The sequence below is a fragment of the Dendrobates tinctorius genome, unplaced genomic scaffold (genome assembly GCF_039654945.1).
Source record: "Dendrobates tinctorius isolate UK_male_01 unplaced genomic scaffold, ASM3965494v1 ptg000049l, whole genome shotgun sequence".
Taxonomy (NCBI): Eukaryota; Metazoa; Chordata; class Amphibia; order Anura; family Dendrobatidae; genus Dendrobates; species Dendrobates tinctorius.
The window spans coordinates 17,573,305-17,593,922 of NW_027361717.1; positions in this window are offsets into that span (position 1 = coordinate 17,573,305).

The following is a 20,618-nucleotide window of genomic DNA, read 5'->3' on the forward strand; positions in this document are numbered from 1 at the left end:
AGAAGAGGACATTTTCATTCCAAGAATTCCACTCATTACATCTGATTTGCCTTTTGATTTTAAATGCCTCCAGTTTCCAGTTTGACTGGAATCTACAATGTCCATTAACAAGCCTCGGGGACAGTCCTTGAAAGTGGTAGGGATCGATTTGCAATCTCCATGCTTTTCTCATGGTCAACTTTACATGGCCTGTTCAAGAGTTGGAACTGCCAAAAATCTGTTCTTCTTTCCACTGGAAGGAAACACTGAAAATGTTGCTTATAAAAAGGCTCTTGAATAAGTAGAAAATAACTTTTAATTATCATCCATAAAAATACACAGCATAATACACTACTCCACTACACTTCAACAGGCCAAAAAGCATCCGTCATCAATTGTTTGATGGTATCCCAGAAGAAAATATTATATCACATGCCTTATTTTCCCTTAAAATTCCCTAATTTGCCCCTACCTAACGAGGAGGATGGCACCCTAACTTGGAAAAAATATTGGCGCCCACGCTCAATGATGGCTACACCTAGATACACGCTGTTACTCCCTATCTAGCCAGAAATAATGTCTGGTCATAGTCACCAGGACTAAGCCCATAAAGATGTTAAACTCCAACAGGTTACACTGTGAAAGGGGTGGTTAGGAGTGGTGAAGTAAAGGAGATTAAGGGATTTGAAATAAGTGCTCAGGGGGTGATGATGACTAGTTTTCAATAACGGACACATGTCCGATACAATTTGTATAGAAATCATGTCACCAAAATACCATTCAAAAAAAGACCACAAGGCAGATGACTGCCAAACTAGAATTTAATTAGATATACTTTCAAAAAGACAAAAAATCATTCTGGAGGGTAACCGGGGCTTTTAACCTTTCATAACTTGCCCTCCAATCTCCCTACCCAGAAGTCAGTGCCTTGCTGCGGTGGTTGGCACCCTAAACTTGTACGCTATATGACGCCCCCGCTCAACTGCGGCTCACCCTCACTTTCCCTAGATACTCTCCCTCAACCTGTCTATTTGATCAAAAGGAGGGGACAAAGGGAAGGGACCAAGAAGTGTGAGCGGGACATCAAAAACATGGTGTTTGTAAAAGATAGGTCAGGGGAAAAAGTGCTGAAGTGTATATAACAATCAATGAAAAAAGCTCAGTATCATACAGCTTATCTATAATATTACAATATACCATGGAGAACTTAACACCTGATATTGTGGTATCTAATCCACTACTAGTTACCACTAGAGTTGAGCGACTTTGGTCGGATTGGGTTTCATGAAACAAAATTTGTTTCAGATGAAACTGGTCCGACTAGGGCAAAAAAAGTTGGAGTTTCGTCCGAAACCCGACCCCAATGCAAGTCAATGGGGAATAAAAGTCGTCATTGAGTGGATGAATGTCATCCGCTCAATGCCGACTTTTATTTCCCATTGACTTGCATTGGGGTCGGGTTTCGAACGAAACTCCGACTTTTTTTTGCCCTAGTCGGACCAGTTTCATCTGAAACAAATTTTGTTTCATGAAACCCGATCCGACCAAAGTCGCTCAACTCTAGTTACCACACAACACCTGCCATTTTATCGCATATCTTAGAAGGCCATAAGGGTAAATAGCACCAATTCAACAAGAAATACCACCTATGCACTATGCTCAAAACACACACCATGTCACAAAAATAAGAGTGATTAAACAAGCTTACTGTATCTGTTATTCATTGAAGATGTCACAACAGCCTTGACGTGTTTCCCTCCCATGGTAGTAGTTCATCAGGAGGCCAATGGGACTATCAGTGTCAAAAGACTACATTAGAAAGGTCAGCCTGGTTGCACCTGCATAGTGCAATAGGCGATATTTCTTGTTGCATTGGTGATATTTACCAATATGGACTTCAAAGATATGTGATAAAATGGCAGGTGTTGTGTGGTAGATTTGGATCACCCACCAGGGAAGTGGGGTTACTCGATACCGGGCCAGTGTCTCAGAGGAAGGTGTCACAGTGGCGGGGACCCGGTCCCTGGCCCTGGGCATCCATGCAAAAGGGGTGAAACGTGGCTGAATAAAGTTTATAGATGGATGATACGTGACGCCACCTGTGGTGCTCGGCAATGAAGGGGTTAAGCTGACGCTGCAGGCAGATCCTCTGGGACAGATGGTATAAGGCAGCAAGAGGTAATAGCTCCCCACAGGTAGAGCTGTAGTCCCAGGGCAGTAGTAATAGGGTGTTGAGGAAGAGGGTGCAGTGTTAGGCACAGAGATGTAGCAGTGCTGAAGGGGTTGCAGGAAGAATGCAATGACACAACAGGGTGCAGTTTCCTTTACCTTTACTTTGCTTTGTAAGTGCAGTCCAGGATCCAGATTACAGATGGAACAGGAGTTGATCAGCCTGGGAGCAACTTAGGAATCTCTCTATGCAGATGGGTTGTGTAGTCTCCTTTCTAGCGCTTATCTGAGGCACTTGCGGCACTGAGTTACACTGAAGTTCCTCTTGCTTGCTCTCTTTAGAATTCCCCTCAAATGGCAGACAGCCATAGCTTCCTTTTTCTGGCTCACACAAGTTGCTGCTGTGCTGGGTAGTAGCCGTCTGCAAACTCTTAGGCTGGTTTCACACTTGCGTTTTTTTGCGCTGTGCTTTTGCGCAAAAAAAGGATGCGTTTTTTTCCCTATACTTTACATGGGTGCGCATACACATGCGTTTGTACGTGTTTGCATGTGCATGCTATTTTTGTAGTGTGAGCCTGCGCCCACAAAATGCATCCTGTTGCATTTTTTGTGTGCCCGACTTATCTCAAAAAAGCGTTTTTTAAAAAACCATTCGCAAAAACACAAAAAAATGCACAGAAACGCACGATGCATTTTTTATGTGCATTTGCACTGCGCATGGTGCGCAGCGCAAAAAAACGCAAGTGTAAAAGTAGCCTTAGACTCACTATGGGCATGACAGATTCACCACTGGCAGGGCGAGGATTCTTTGGCTCCACTGCTGGTGTGGCATCCGCTGCCTTTACTTCCTGATTTTCAGAGTTGTCTTGAGTCTCTGCTACTCAAGTTGCAGTAGGCTGGGGAAAGATTAGGACAGGGAAATTCTCAGAGTACAGTGCTGACTAGAGCTGAGCGAAACGGGACGGTCAAATTCAAAAACCGCCGACTTTACCTAAAGTTGGGTTTCGCCGATCGAAACCCAATCATAGCGTGAGGTCGGCCATGAGGTCACCGATCAGAGCGGCAAAGTCACATTTCAAATAATGCTTCCAGTGCCTTTTCTCAGCCAATGAAGGTGGACGCACACTGTGGGCAAGACGATGACATATGCAGCTCTCCAGTCCAGCTCACTCTACCAGACACTCTGAGTAGGACAAGAAAGTACTCATCCTCTCATCCGCGTACACTTTGTTTGAACGCCTACATTGCCAAACTAATCTCATTAGAGATGATGCCCTACCGTTTGGTTGAAAGCGAAGCTTTCCGTGACTTCATGGCCTACGCTGTCCCACGCTATGACCTACTCAGTCGGCACTTCTTTTCTCGAAAAGCCATCCCTGCCCTCCACTGGCATGTGAAAGACCGCATTATCCATGCACTAAAACAGTCAGTGAGTGGAATGATGCACCTCACAACAGATGCATGGACCAGTAGGCATGGCCAGGACCGTTACATGTCCATCACTGCGCACTGGGTTTATGTGGTGGATGCATGCTCCACTGGGGACAGCGGCGGTGGAACAGTGCTGCCTAGCCCACAGTATAGTAAACAGTTGGCTGTAGGCATTCGCTCCTCCTCCTCGTCTATCAGCAAAAGCTCATCCAGAGAACAGTCGCACGAGCACTCTATCCGCAGCTGGCAGTGTTGCACACGAGATGTCCCACTATCGAACAGCTAGTGGTAAGCGTCAGCAGGCTGTGTTAAAGATATTGTCTGTGGGCAACACCAGACACAACGTGGAGGTGCTGGCCGACTACTTGCAGCGACAAACAAAGTCATGGCTGGGCAGTCTACATCTTGAGGCAGGCAAGGTAGTCAGTGATAACGGCCGTAATTTTGTGGAAGCCATAGCGCGTGCAAAAGTCACACACATACCTTGCCTGGCTCACACTTTGAACCTGGTGGTGCAGTGCTTCCTTAATAATTATCCGGAGTTAACATCCCTGCTCCATAAGGTGCGAAGACTGTGCTCGCACATCCGTCGCTCAAACGTCCACTCCACTCGTATGCAGAAGCTGCAGCAATTGCTCCATCTCCCCAAGCATCGCCTAATCATAGACGTTGCAAAAAGATTTATCTCCACCCTGCACATGGTTGAGAGACTGTGTGAACAGAGGCAGGTTGTAATGCATTTGTGGGAAGATACACGGGCAGGCAGTTTGAGGAAAGACATGGAATTGTCGGGTGTGCAGTGGTCAAAGCTGAAAGAGCTCTGTAAAGTCCTTCAGTGTTTTTGAGGAATGCACATGGCTGGAAAGCGCAGATGATGCCATCAAAAGCATGAGCATCCCACTTATGCATCTGCTCAGGCAAAGTTTGTCGCACATTAAGGATCAGGCGTCTGCAGCAGAGGAGGTGGAGGAGGAGGGAAGCCTTGATGACAGTCAGCCATTGTCTGGTCAGGGAACTGTCCAGGACGAGGAGGAGGAAGAAAAGGAAGAGGAGGAGGAGGAGGATGAGGATGAGGGGGATGATTATTTTGGGCAGGAGGATGCTTCTCAGGGGGCAAGAGAAAATGTTGGCGGTCCAAGGTCAGGTACAGTGTTTGTGCGTGACTGTAGGTATGTGGATTTGCCAGAAAGTGCTCCTCCACCCACCACTGGCAATACATCATTGACTCCTGGAACATTGGCCACATGTGCGATTATGCCTTGCGGATCCTAAAAAGGGACTCCCGCATTGCCAAAATGATGAGAGATGATGACTACTGGCTGGCCAGCATCCTCGATCCACACTACAAAGGCAAATTACACAACATCATGCCAAAGGAGAACCTAGAGATAATATTGGCTAACAAACAAGCAACTCTGGTAAACAGGTTGTTTGAGGCTTTCCCAGCACACAGCAGCGGTGCTGGTTCTCCCACTAGCCGTAGTGGGCACAATGGAAGAGGTGTTCGTGGTGCACACAGCCGAAGTGGCGTTGGAGACAGGGGTTTAATGACCATGTTGTGGAATGATTTCTCAAGTACCGTTCACACGACTGCTAATACTGCATCGATTAAAAGTGACAGGAGACAGCAGTTGTCAACTATGGTTACAAACTACTTCTCCTCCCATATCGCTGTTCTCCCTCACAAGTCATTCCCCTTTGACTATTGGGCCTCTAAACTAGATGCCTGGCCTGAATTGGCACAATATGCCTTACAGGAGTTTGCTTGCCCTGCTGCTAGTGTGTTATCTGAAAGAGTCTTCAGTGCTGCTGGATCAATCCTGACAGAAAAAAGGACCCGTCCGTCGACCCAAAATGTTGATGATCTAAACTTCATTAAAATGAACCACGCATGGGTTTCAAAGGATTTTGTCCCACCTTCCCCTGAAGACACATAGGTTGCCAGAAAACTGTCTCGCTTTTTGTCCTCCTCTTCCTTGGACTTGCCCAATTCCGCCCTTTGCAGCAGCTGAATGTCCAGCCAACACATCAACATATGACATTTTTTAAACCTCCCTAAGTGGGCTGCATACCCCCCAATGGCTGGGGTCAACACCTGGCACACCCGGGCAAGTGCCGTTGCTCTGAACAGGTGGATGAGCCCACAGATGGCCGTTGGCACTGACACAAGGCCCCTCATAGTACAATACAGTGTCTCAGACGGTGGGGGGCCCACTCACTGTCAGACACACCAGCGTACTATGAGGGGCCCTGTGCCAGTACCGTCGACCGCGAGTGTGCCCCCCCTGCTTGGTCATGGCCACAGCACTTGCAAGTTGCAATACTTACCTCTCCCTGCTCCACTGCTGTGTAGTCTGGGTAGTTAAATCCTTCACAGGGACGGTCACTAGAAATTTGGTGTATCGATCGATGATGGTTAAGATGTAGCTATGCCCTGTCCTGCTGGCCTCTACCTTCAGATGATCAATGGCTACCATTTGTAATGGACGTCAACTTACAAGCGGATGCAGTGGTGCTTTATGATCACCTTTCACAGTTGTGATAGCCAGAGACGTGTGACAATCCTGCCACAATTTTTCAATGTCTCCTCTCATGCCATTCCAATAGAATTGCCTACGGTCTGTGACTTCTGTCTTTGGCACTCCAAAATGACCAGACACATCATGATAGGCAGTGAGGACCATGTCTACATCTCTCTCTGTGATCACGAGTAACGGTGATGTGATCCACGCTACTGCGATAAAGCAATCCTTTCTTCACAAAGAACCGTTTTCGCTGTCTCAACAGACACAGTAATTGAGGGTCTGCATCGCCTCTGCAACATCTACCAGGAGGTTTTCCCGTGATGAGTAACTCCCAAATTTCTGTTAACACTCGACTGTCCATCTGTATTTGTATCCATGAAGTTTCCAGTAGCGGAGAGGCTGGACTGGCTTACTGAGATTGAAATATATACGAAGATTTGAAAGTACCATAACACTGTATACTGTTGTATGCTTCGACTACCTTTCCCTTTTTCTACTTGTTAAATTCTGGTGCAATACATACTGAGCCTGTGAGAGTCTGTATCTGACTCAGGAAGTATAGACGGAAAATTACAATTACCCCCTAGGCTGGATACACCTGGCATGTGCTAGTCACGTGTCCCGTCCTGAGTGACACAGCCAGCAGGCCGGTAATTGATACAACAGGACGCGGCACGTGTAATTGTCCTATGTGACGCGGCCCGCAGGCCTGTAACTAAAACAATAAGACAAAGGGAATAGGGAAACCTGGGTAACAATAACAATGGTGGTCCTGCGATAGGGAAAGGGGGAAGTGGAGACCTCCTGCACTCCCCTGAGTCAGTGTCTCTACATTCCTAACGTTACCTAGGTCGGTTCCGCACCAGGCGACGATCAGAAGCCTAAAAACCCTGACTCGCCCTGCACCTAAACCCTCACTAGGGAATTGGTCCGTGCGGAAACTAATCCCACCACTGCACTAAACACACATAAGGAAAAGTGACGAAACAGGGAAACACCACTTAGCTTTGCTCTGTTGCTTACGCTCCCAGCAACAGAGCCCATCACCTGCGTGCATCTTTTCCTCCACCGAGTCCAACATCTGGGTGCACTGTCCAGCAATGTATCTTCTCAGCACCATAGTGCAGCCTTGGAGCAAACAGAGTCCACACCTGCATGCAGCTGTCCAGAAACAGAGTCCAGCAAATGAGTCCAGCTTTTCTGCCAAAGAGTGCAACATTTTGAGTCCAGCTTTCCGCAACCGAGTCCAGCATTCTGAGTGCAGCTCTACACCATATCTGCCACTCCACCAAGCAATGCCAGCCCTCCTTGCAGACACCATAGCTGACACTCCACCAATCCATGCCAGCCCTCCTTGCAGACACCATAGCTGCTACTCCAGCAGTCTGAATGGGCTGCCCGTGACTCTCCTTCAGCTCCCTTCTTTACCAAAGCTTGCTTGCAAATGAGGAACTTATCACCAACAGTGATTAACACACCTGATACTCTCTTATAGAGCTATCACACCTGTTACATAATTACATGCACAAACTAAGGTAACCAAAGTGCAATGACCCTAATGGCCACCGGGGGGAAAACTACAACTGAAATCACCACAGTGCAATGAACCTAATGGCCACCGGGGGCAAAACCACCTTTGGCACAAAGCCAAATGAAAAAAAAGGGTTAGGTTGTGCATTTAATCTGTCAGATCCAACGTGGATCGTGACAGTGCTGACAGTGCTGATACAGTACCTTTGTTCCAAATTTTGTATTACGGTATCATCCATAGTGAGTGAGTGTGTGTGGTTTAAACCTTCTATATATACAGTAAGTCGGAGATACCAATTTTTACCCTATACTTGATACAGCTTGTATCTTGTTATACAGTACCTTTGTTCGACATTTAGTATTACGGTCAAATCCATACTGAGTAACGCCTCTTTCACACATCAGTATTTTTGATCAGTATTTCATCAGTATTTGTATGCCAAAACCAGGAGTGTCTCCAAAACAAAGAACAGACATCAGTCTTTCAATTATAATTTTTTCTTGGTAAGTTCCATTCCTGGCTTTGGCATACAAACACTGATGCAAAATACTGACCAAATACTGATGTGTGAATGAGCCTTAAGCGTCTGAGACTGACTATGGGACTATGTATACGGAGATTTCAATTGTACCCTATAATATATATACTTGCTATCTTGTTATCCAGTACCTTTTTTTCAACATTTTTTATTATGGTCAAACGCAGACTGAGTGAATGTCTGAGGGTGACTCCGGAAATATATACCGAGATTTCAAATTAGCCCAAAACTGTATACAGCTGTACGCTTGTGTTACATTACCCATTTATTTCATATTCTTGTGTAATCCATACTGGGCCTGAGAGCGTTTGTGTCCACCTCCTGAAATGTATATGGAAATTCAGAATGTTTACACTATACTATATATACCTTGTATCTGGTGATACTGTACCCTTTTTCACCTTTTTATTTTATTGGGTAATCCATACTGAGCCTGTGAGCGTCTGTGTATGACTCATGAAATATATACGGAGATTTACTGTTATCCCTAGACTGTATAGAGCTGTACGCTTATGATACAGTACCATATATCTGCTGGTATTTTGGGTCAATTTTCTAAAACATGAGGAAGTATGGTGGAAGAGGATGCGGGCGTGGGGGGCCACCTGGTACTCATGGTGGTGGTGGTGCATCTGCTGGTAGTGCCAAAAACACAATAGCAGCTAAGGCAGGAAGTGTTGAGCCTGCATCATGGTGTAGCTCTGGAAGGCCTGTAAGGCTCCGTTTTCTGGGAGTAGTTAGACTGCTTTTTAAGCCGGAGCATCAGGAACTGTTTTTGGCTTACATTGCTGAAAAAGCCTCTGTTATGAACTCGTTTTCTGGTCTGCCTCTGGTTTCTGGTGAGGGAACTGTTTGTGCTGACAAAGGAGTTGTGCGTTCTCTTTCCAAGCTCCCTCTGGTGGTGGCAGGAGGTAATGAAGCTGATCTAATTAACAGAGACCTGCCACCTGATAATAAGGACGACGATTGGACATCTGGAGTCTCAGACTGGATTTAAGACAGTCAACTCCCTATTTCCATGCTGGTGATTTTTTCCTGCCTCCTGAGGTCTTGGTTTCCAGGTCATTTCCAGTCTTCTCAAGCTAAGTTTTCTCTGTTAATGTTCACATTTGTGTCACAATGGCCCGTCCTGTGTGACGCGACCCGCAGGCCGGTAACTAAAACAACAAGACGTGGCACGTGATGCTGTCCTGTGTGACACGGCCCGCAGGCCGGTAACTAAAACAACAAGACATGGGAAAAGGGGAAACAGTTACAACGGTGGGCCCTGCGATAGGGAAAGGGGATGTGGAGACCTCCTGCACTCCCCTGAGTCAGTGTCCCTAACGCTCCTAATGTTCTCTATGCCGGTTCCTCATCGGGCGCTGATCAGGAACCTGTCACCCTAGCACACCCTACACCTGTCCCTTGCTAGGGAGCTGGGTGGCGCATGCACTGGCCCCACCGCTAAACTAATACATTAAGGAAAAACACAAACAGGGAAACACCACTTAGCTTTACTCTGTTGCTCTTGCTCCTGGCAACAGAGTCCACCACCAGAATGCAGCTCTCCTCCTGAATCGCTGCCACCAAGCTCTGTCAGAGCTACAAGGAAATCCCCTATGACTCCTTCCACACCAGGGCTAAGACAGTGCTGCAAGGAACGCTCTCCAGCTCCTTCCTCCACCAAGGATGGTTGAAATGAACACTATCACCAACACTGATTGCAACACCTGTGACTCTTTTATAGCAGAGCCAGCGCAATCACACCTGCATTATAATCATGTGCACTTAACTAAAGAAACAAGAGTGCAATGACGCTCACCACCAATGGGGGCAAACTTACAACAAACGACACCACAGAGCAATATTCCTAATGGCCACTTTGGGCAAAAACCAAACTTAAGCACAGCTTAAGAAAAAAAAGGTTACCTGTGCTTTTTATCAGTCCTGATCCAGCACGGATCATGACAGTACCCTACCCTTAATGAGGGGCCTCTAGACTCTCAAGACCGCTCCTCATCAGGGAACCACCTACGGCGGGGACACCCAGACCCAGAGTTCACCCCAGCAACTAACTGCATGTCAAGTTGATGACAAATGAGCCCGCTGGTATTTGCAACGTATGTTCCGGATGCAACACACATCTCCGAAGCGCTGACCTGGGGAACGAGTTGTGTATGTGTATGTTTGGTATGAGCTGGTAACACTCCACAGCACACTTCCATTGGATATTTTTTGGTGGCCACCCACACACGCTCGTTCACACACAGGTCCAGACCTGAACGTTCATTTGTCACCATTTGGAGAACTCTTTCTGGGATTGATAACAGAGGCGTCCCCCTGTGTCACCACACTCACACCCCCGCATTCCACCAAGGAGTACACCACCCTCCAACCCCTTCCACCACGAGGTCTGCGCCTCCCAGGGTTGGCCAATGGCGAGGGTTGAGACCTGCCCCTACTCTCCTGCAGCACATCTGCTGCTCTCACCGGAGAGGAAGGGGTCTGTTGAAGAGAGGCAGCAGAGACAGTAGTTGCTAGGCAGCAGCCCTCACACGACCGCCCCCAGCTGACCACTTCCCTTGCCCACCAATCTATTACCGGGTTGTGTCTTTTCAGCCAAGGGAGGCCTAAAACAATAGGTACTAGCATTCCCTCCAAGACGTAGCATGGCAAGGACTCCTCATGATGTCTTATACGCAGATGGATTAGAGTTGAGCGAAACGGGTCGAAAAAATTGAAAAGTCGCCGACTTTCACCAAAGTCGGATTTCATGAAACGAAACCCGACCTTAGCGTGAGGTCGGCCAGGAGGTCGGCAACTTTAGCGCCAAAGTCGCATTTCAAAAGATGCTTTAGCGCCCTTTTTCAGCCAATCAGGAAGAACGGACACTGTGGGCAACGCGATGACATAGGCAGCGGTCACCACCATCTTGGAGAAGGGAATGCAAGTGATTGGCTTGCTTTGTGGGGCGTCACAGGGAGTATAAAAGGGCGTGCATGCCGACCGCCATGTTACTCATGCTGATCTCAGAATAGGGAGAGCTGCTGCTGCTGATTCTGTAGGGAGAGCGTTAGGAAAGCAAAAAGAAAAAAAAACTGCTTGTGCTGATAGCGCTTTTCACTGTAGTTACTGTGCAGTGAAAGGTGAAGATTTTTGCTTGTGTGCAGCAGCGCTGGTGGTGATTAGCCTGCCTTTTAAGGCTAGCTGCATTGCTGTGTGCACACTGGTGTTCAAACTTCTTTTTTAAAAGCAATACAAATTTTATTGTTTGTCCTGGTGAGGTACTGAGCGTTTATTTTTTTCACACACCGTACAGCGGTGTACGCTCCTCACACAGTACCGTATCGCTGTTATCACGGCCAAATTGAAGCTAAGTGTGCGACTCTGTAAGGAAAAGCTGAGGAGTTTGTCCATTCTTACAGACCTACACCTTATAGTTTTGTCCGTTTTTCAAACAGTTTAGTATATCTGCTGTTTGATTACATTCAAAACTAGAGAGAGAGAGCGTGTGTCAGTCCATATACAAAAACAATTTTACATACACCGTACAGCTGTGTCCTTGTACGCTCCTCTCACAGTACCGTGTAACGGCTGTTATCACGGCCAAATTGAAGCTAAGTGTGTGACTCTGTAAGGAAAAGCAGAGGAGTTTGTCCGTTCTTACAGACCTACACTCTAGGGAGATTCCAATTCTCCCCAATTCTATATACACCTTGTAGTTTGTCATACACTAGGCAATTTTTGCCTGTCAGATTGCGGTGTAATATACACAGGGCCTGACAGAATCCAACTGTGTCCTGAAGTCTAGAGAGATTCAAATTCTCCCCAGTCCTCTATACACCTTTCTTACACCATCCAGAATCTGCCTGTCACATTGCGGTGTAATATAAACAGGGCCTGACAGAATGCAACTGTTTCCTGAAGTCTAGAGAGATTCAAATTCTCCCCACTACTATATACACCTTTCTTACACCATCCAGAATCTGCGTGTCACATTGCGGTGTAATATAAACAGGGCCTGACAGAATCCAACTGTGTCCTGAAGTCTAGAGAGATTCAAATTCTCCCCAGTCCTCTATACACCTTTCTTACACCATCCAGAATCTGCCTGTCACATTGCGGTGTAATATCAACAGGGCCTGACAGAATCCAACTGTGTCCTGAAGTCTAGAGAGATTCAAATTCTCCACAGTTCTCTATACACCTTTCTTACACCATCCAGAATCTGCCTGTCACATTGCGGTGTAATATAAACAGGGCCTGACAGAATCCAACTGTGTCCTGAAGTCTAGAGAGATTCCAATTCTCCCCAGTCCTCTATAAACCTTTCTTACACCATCCAGAATCTGCCTGCCGCATTGAGGTGTAATATAAACAGGGCCTGACAGAATCCAACTGTGTCCTGAAGTCTAGAGAGATTCAAATTCTCCCCACTACTATAAACACCATTCTTACACCATCCAGAATCTGCCTGTCACATTGCGGTGTAATATAAACATGGCCTGACAGAATCCAACTGTGTCCTGAAGTCTAGAGAGATTCAAATTCTCCCCAGTCCACTATACACCTTTCTTACACCATCCAGAATCTGCCTGTCACATTGCGGTGTAATATAAACAGGGCCTGACAGAATCCAACTGTGTCCTGAAGTCTAGAGAGATTCAAATTCTCCCCAGTCGTCTAGACACCTTTCTTACACCATCCAGAATCTGCCTGTCACATTGCGGTGTAACATAAACAGGGCCTGACAGAATCCAACTGTGTCCTGAAGTCTAGAGAGATTCAAATTCTCCCCACTACTATATACACCTTTCTTACACCATCCAGAATCTGCCTGTCACATTGCGGTGAAATATAAACAGGGCCTGACAGAATCCAACTGTGTCCTGAAGTCTAGAGAGATTCCAATTCTCCCCAGTCATCTATACACCTTTCTTACACCATCCAGAATCTGCCTGTCACATTGCGGTGTAATGTAAACAGGGCCTGACAGAATCCAACTGTGTCCTGAAGTCTAGAGAGATTCAAATTATCCCCACTACTATATACACCTTGTACCTTGTTTTACAGTACCATATAGTTGGTGTTTTTTTGGGTACATTTTCCCCAAAAATGACGAAGTGTGGTGGAAGAGTCCGTGGAAGTGGGCGGGGGTTGGCAGCTGGTAATGATGGTGTTGGTGTTGGTGGTGGATCTGCTGGTAGTTTCAAAAGCAAAATATCACCTAATGCAGGAGGTGTTAAGCCTGCGTCATCGTCTGGCTCCACAAGACCTCGAAGGCTCCCTTTTCTGGGAGTAGGTAAACCGCTTTTAAAGCCAGAGCTTCAAGAACAAGTTTTGTCTTACATTGCTGACTCTGCCTCCAGCTCCATCGCCTCCTCTTCTGAAGTTTTAAAAAATAAAAGCAATGAGTCGTCATTGGAGGCTCATGGTCATGAACCACAACTTTCATTGTGTCCTACACCCCAACCAAAAGTGAAGGATGCGGAAGGCCACACTACAGATTACTCCATGGAGCTGTTTTCACATACCATGCCTGGGTTATCAAGTCAAATCGTGAATTACCCAGGCCAAGATGAATCTGACATGGAGTGCACTGATGCACAGCCACTGATAGATGATTCTGCTGGTACATTCACTCAGAGCACTACATTGTCCTCACAGTGTACTGAGGCAGAATCTGACCCTGATGAAACTCAGGTGCCCCTTCCCGCATACTATACCACCATACACGGTGACACAGAGGAAGGTGCACATGACAATGAAGAGGAGGAGATGGATGACCCAGTTGTTGACCCAGATTGGCATCCATTGGGGGAAGCGGGTGCCGCTATCAATAGCTCAGAAGAGGAGAAGGAGCATCTGCAGCGGGCATCGACATCACAACAGCTGTTATCTGGCAGGTCCGGAGCAGTCCAAAAACAGGTTACAAAAACCAAAAGAGTTGCAGGACAGCTTGGCCAGATGGTCAAAATAGCACAGCGTGCAAGGCCTCAAAATGTCTTCCATAGTAAGAAGAGTGCAGTGTGGCACTTTTTGGAACAAAATCCTAATGATCAGGCAAAGGTTATCTGTAAGAAATGCACACAGACCTTTAGCCGAGGGAAAAATCTGAGAAATTTGAATACCAGTTGCATGCTAAGACATTTAACCACCATGCACTTGCAAGCATGGACGGACTACCAAACCTCACGTACCACATGTGCAACTGCTCCCAAAGAAGGTAGTCAGCAACACTACATTGTTTCCCCCACTGTAAGCTCACCGGTTAGCACACCACCAACAGCAAATGTTGAGTTGTCGTTGCAAGGGCAAATCAGTCAGGGAATCACACTGTTATTGCAACGAAAGACTGAATCTAGGCCATCAGAAAAAACACCAACTCCATCACCATCATCAACCCTCTCTCAGTCCGCCATGTCCACCGCTAGTTCGACCATATGCAGCACTCAAGTCCAGCTCACCCTACCAGAGACTATGAGTAGGACAAGAAAGTACTCATCCTCTCATCCGCGTACACTGGGTTTGAACGCCCACATTGCCAAACTAATCTCGTTAGAGATGATGCCCTATCGGTTGGTTGAAAGCTTTCCGTGAACTCATAGCCTACGCAGAACCACGCTATGACCTACCCAGTCGCCACTTCTTTTCTCGCAAAGCCATCCCAGCCCTCCACCTTCATGTGAAAGACCGCATTGTACATGCACTCAAGCAATCAGTGAGTGGAAAGGTGCACCTCACAATGATGCATGGTCCAGTAGGCATGGCCAGGGCCGTTATGTGTCCATTACTGCGCACTGGGTTAATGTGGTGGATGCAGGGTCCAAAGGGGACAGTGGTGGTGGGACAGTGCTGCCTAGCCCATGGTATAGGAAACAGTTGGCTGTAGGCGTTCGACCCTCCTCCTCCTCCAGAAGCAAAAGCTCGTCCACAGAACGCAGTTGCACGAGCACTCCATCCGCAGCTGCCAGTGTTGCACACGAGGTGTCCCCCTATCGATCAGCTAGTGGAAAGCGTCAGCAGGCTGTGTTGAAGATGATGTGTTTGGGCGACAGACACACCGCGGAGGTACTGGCCGACTACTTTCAGCGACAAACTGAGTCATGGCTGGGCAGTCTACATCTTGAGGCAGGCAAGGTAGTTAGCGATAACGGCCAGAATTTGGTGGCAGCCATAGCCCTTTCAAAACTCAGACACATACCTTGCTTGGCTCACACCTTGAACCTGGTGGTGCAGTGCTTCCTCAATAATTATCCGGAGTTAACAGGCCTGCTCGAAAAGGTCCAAAGACTGTGCTCGCACAACCGCCGGTCGCCGGTACACTCCAGTCGTATGCAGAAGCTGCAGCGATTGCTCCACCTTCACAAGCACCACCTAATTATCGACGTTGCAACAAGGTGGAACTCCACCCTGCACATGGTTGAGCGGCTGTGCGAACAGAGGCAGGCCATAATGCATTTTTGGGAGAATACACGGGCAGGCACTTTGAGGGCAGACATGGAGTTGACAGGTGTGCAGTGGTCGAAGCTGAAAGACCTCTGTAAAGTCCTTCAGTGTTTTCAGGAATGCACACGGCTGGTAAGAGCAGAAGACGCCATCATAAGCATGAGCATCCCACTTATGCGTCTGCTCATGGAAACTTTGACGCACATTAAGGAGCAGGCGTCTGCAGCCGAGGATGATGAGGAAGTTGAGGAGGGAAGCCTTGATGACAGTCAGACATTGTCTGCTCCAGGAACTCTCCTGGACGAGGTGGAGGAAGAAGAGGAAGAGGAGGAGGAGGATGATGATGAGGATGATTATTTAGGGGAGGAGGATGCTTCTCGTGGGGCAAGAGAAAATGTTAGCATGGCAAGGTCTGGTACAGGCTTTGTGCGTGACTGGAGGGATGTGGATTTGCCAGAAAGTGCTCCTCCACCCAGCACTCGCAGAGCATCATTGACACTGGGAACATTGGCCCACATGTCAGGTTATGCCTTGCAGATCCTAAAAAGGGACCCCCGCATTGCCAAAATGATGAACGATGACGACTACTGGTTGGCCAGCATCCTGGATCCACGCTATAAAGGCAAATTCCAAAACATCATGCCACAGGAGAACCTTAACCTAATATTGGCTAACAAACAAGCAACTCTGGTAAACCGGTTGGTTGAGGCATTCTCAGCACACAGCAGCGGTGATGGTTCTCACACGAGCCTTAGGGGCCGGGGGCAACTTGGAAGAGGTGTTGGGGGTGCAGACATCAGAAGTGGCGTTGGAGACAGGGGTTTCATGACCATGTTGTGGACTGATTTTTCAAGTCCCGCTCACACGACTGGTAACACTGCATCGATTGAAAGTGACAGGAGACAGCACTTGTCAACTATGGTTACAAACTACTTCTCATCCCATATCGATGTTCTCCCTCACAGGTCATTCCCATTTGGCTATTGGGCCGCTAAACTGGACACCTGGCCGGAATTGGCACAATATGCCTTACAGGAGCTCGCTTGCCCAGCTGCAAGTGTGCTATCGGAAAGAGTCTTCAGTGCTGCTGGATCAATCCTGACAGAAAAAAGGACCCATCTCTTGACCCAATATGTGGATGATCTAACCTTCATTAAAATGAACCATGCATGGGTTTCCAAGGATTTTGTCACACCTTACCCTGAAGACACATAGGTTGCCAGAAAAAAGGCTTTCTTTGGTCCTCCTCTTCCTGGGACTTAACCAATTTCCCCTTTAGCAGCAGGTGAATGTCCCACATCAACATATGCCATTTTGAAAACCTCCCTAACTGGGCTGCCTACTCCCCCCATGGCTGGGGTCACCACCTAGCGCACGCAACCGTGCGAGTGCCGATGCCCTGGACAGGTGGGTGGCCCAACTCTTGGGCGCGGGCACTGGCACAGGGTCCCTCATAGTGCAATCAGGTGTCTCTGACGGTGGGGGTGCACAGCCGCCGTCAGATACACCGCCGTACTATGAGGGGCCCAGTGCCAGTACCGACGCCCATGAGTGGGCCCCCCCTGCTTGGGCAGGGCCCCAGCATTTGCAATCTTTACCTCTCCCTGCTCCTCCGCTGTGTAGTCTGGGCTCTCAAATCCTTCACTGTGACTGCCACTACAAATTTGGTGAACTGATAGAAGATGATGTTTAAGACGTAGCTATGCCCTGTCCAGCTGGCGGAGCTCTAGCTTCAGATGATCAATGGCTTCCATTTCTTATGGACGTCAACTCACAATGAGATGCAGTGGTGGTTTCTCATCAGCTTTCACAGTTTTCCTACCCACAGACGTGTGACATTCCAGCTCACAATTTTAAATGTGGCCTCTCATGTCAATCCAATTGAATCGCCTACGGCCTGTGGCTTCTGTGTTTTGCACTCCAAAGTTACATGACAGATCATGATAGGCAGTGCGCACCATGTTTACATCTCTCCCTGTGAACAAAATTGGATGGATATGAGTAACGGCAATGGGATTAACGGTACTGCGATACAGCAACACTTTCTTCACAAAGAAAGGTTTTTGCTGTCTCCACACAGTAATTAATTGAGGGTCAGCATCGCCTCTGAGAATTGTGACGGAAGTTTTTCCTGTGAATAGTAATTCCTAGATTTCTGCAATCACTAGGCTTTATGTCAGTAATTCTATGCATCTCATTTCCTATTGCGGAGAGTCTGGACTGTCTTACTGAGAGAAAAATATATATGAAGATTAAAAAATACTACCAAAAGTGTATTCTGGTGTACGCTTCAAATACATTTCCTTTTACCTACTTTTTAGATTGTTGTCTAATCCATACTGAGAACATGGAGATTTTAAATATTTAAACTATGATATATATACATGCTATCCACTAATAAGGTACCCTTTCTCAACTTTGTACAATCTGGTCAAATCCATACTGGACTTGAGAACGTCTGAGTCTGCCTCCTGATCTAGAGACATATATTTTTAATGTGTAAACTATGCTATACATACCTGTTATCCAGTGATACGGTACCCTTTGTCACCTTTGTCCAATCACGTCTAATCATACTGGGCCTGAGACTGTCTGTGTCTGCCTCCTGATCTATAGACATAGGTTTTTAATGTGTAAACTATGGTATACATACCTGTTATCCAGTGATACGGTACCCTTTCTCACCTTTGTCCAATCACGTCTAATCCATACTGGGCCTGAGACCGTCTGAGCCTGCCTCCTGATATATAGACATAGGTTTTTAAAGTGTAAACCAAGCTACATATATACGTGTTATCCGGTGAAACTGTACCCTTTATCAACTTTCTAGAATCTTGTAGAATCCATACTGGGCCTGAGAACGGCTGCCGACCTTTTAAGCAAGCTACAGCACCTGTGGTTTGGACACGTACTTTTTTGCATTTTTTCAGGAATGCCGGTTAGGCCTAATTCAGGAATTGCATTTTTCCTGCACTTACTGGGAAATCATCGTTCGCGGGGAATAATTGGAATCACAGATCCCCATCACTAACAGTGTTCAGCGGGTTATCTGCACCTGTAAGCGACAAAAGCTGGTCCTTTCAGTGTAGCATGCATGCAGCCCCTGACATGTAAGGCCATGATAGACCTGATATTGCTCGATTTCGCGTGCAAGAGTCTCGCGTATCCCTCTAGTAAGCTTGACACGTACCGCGGGGGCATGCCGGAGTCTCGTTCGTTAACGGAATAAAGCTGGCAAATCGCTAGCACAACTACAAACGGACATACCACACCACACACAGAATCGACAAAACTTTCAATGTGTGCATCTTTTCTTGAGGTGGCATGGTTGTGGTTTCCCAGGTGGAGTCCAATTAAGCCACAGGCTCCACTCCTCGTGGAGCCCTTTTGGACATTCCTTTAAGGTTCAGCTTTGCAATCATACTGCCCCCGGAAAGCAAACACTTTGCCTTCATGGACGCTGTTTGGAGGTTCGAGGGAATAACGCCGCCCAATCGCCAGTTGGTATCATTTATTGGTGGGAAGTCCGACGGTATATGATCGTGTTCGATTTCAGAATTTTTTTTTTTGGTTTGTATTTTACATTTTTATTCCAGCCTTTCTTGACTTCATAATGGCATGACAAGCCTATATCTGTGTCTCCTCCACCTCCTCCTTTTACTCCCTCACCTCTTTTCTAAATGTAGTTACCCTTTTCCATATGTTAATTTTTGTCTTCTGAGCTTTTTTCCGGCTTTGGGACACCTTTTAAGGTGTTTTGTAATTGTTTTCTATGTGTTTGTATGTGTTTGTGTTTGCCTGCCATTGTTTTCAATGGGGTTCGACGAACATTCGACGAACTTGCCTCCTGTGCGACGAACCAAAACACTAGCGGGGTGGCTCACCACTACTCCTGATATATAGACGTACATTGTTAATGTTTAAACTATGCTATATATACCTGCTATCTGATGATACTGCACACTTTGTCTACTTTTTATATTCTTGTCTAGTCCATACTGAGCCTGTGAGCGTCTCTGTGTGACTGATGGAATATATATGGAGATTGACAATTCTCCTTTGACTGAATAGAGCTGTACGCTTCTGATGCAGTGCCATATATCTGATGTTATTTTGTGCTAAATTTTGAATTTTGGTGGAAGAGGCCGCAGACGAGGGCGTGTTGGGGCCAGCTGGTGCTGATGGTGGTGGTGCATCTGCTGGTAGTGGCAAAAGCACAATAGCAGCTAAGGCAGGAGGTGTTGAGCCATGGTCTGGCTCTGGAACGCCTGGAAGGCTACCCTTTCTGGGAGTAGGTTAACCGCTTTTAAAGCCGGAGCATGAGGAACTGGTTTTGGCTTACATTGCCGAAACAGACTCCAGCAAATATGCCCTCCTCTTCTGAAGTTTCAAAAAATGCAATCACTGAGTCGTCAAGTGCTGGCTCCTGGTCAGGAAGGACCCCCTTTCCTTGTGTCCTGCACACCCACCCAAAGTGTATGATGCAGCAGGCCACACTTCACATTAGTCCATGTAGCTCATTCTGTCATACCATGCCTGGGTTATCAAGTCAAATCGTGAATTCCATAGTCCAAGATGAATCTGACATGGAGTGTGGGTGGCCAGCCAGGGCAGTGGGGTTAATCGGTACCGGGCCGGTGTCTCACAGGGATGTGTCACGGTGGTGGTGACACGTTCCATGGCCCTGGGCGTCCATGCAAAGGGGTGAATTACGTTTATAGGTGAATGATACGTGACGCCACCTGTGGTTTCTAATTAGATTGACCAGCGCTGCAGTGTCGCTTCTCTGGGACAGATGTGTGGTGCAGCTAAGATGTAGAAGCCCTGCACAGGTAGGGCCATAGTCGCAGGGCAGATGAAAGAGTTGGTAGATGGTGTGCAGTGCAGGATGTAGCAGAGCCGTGTGCCAGGCGCAGGAGAAAGATGACAGACACAGTCGTGCAGTTCCTTTACCTGTACTTGGTAAGTGCCGTCCAGGACCCAGAGTACAGATGGAGAAGGAGTTGGTCAGCCT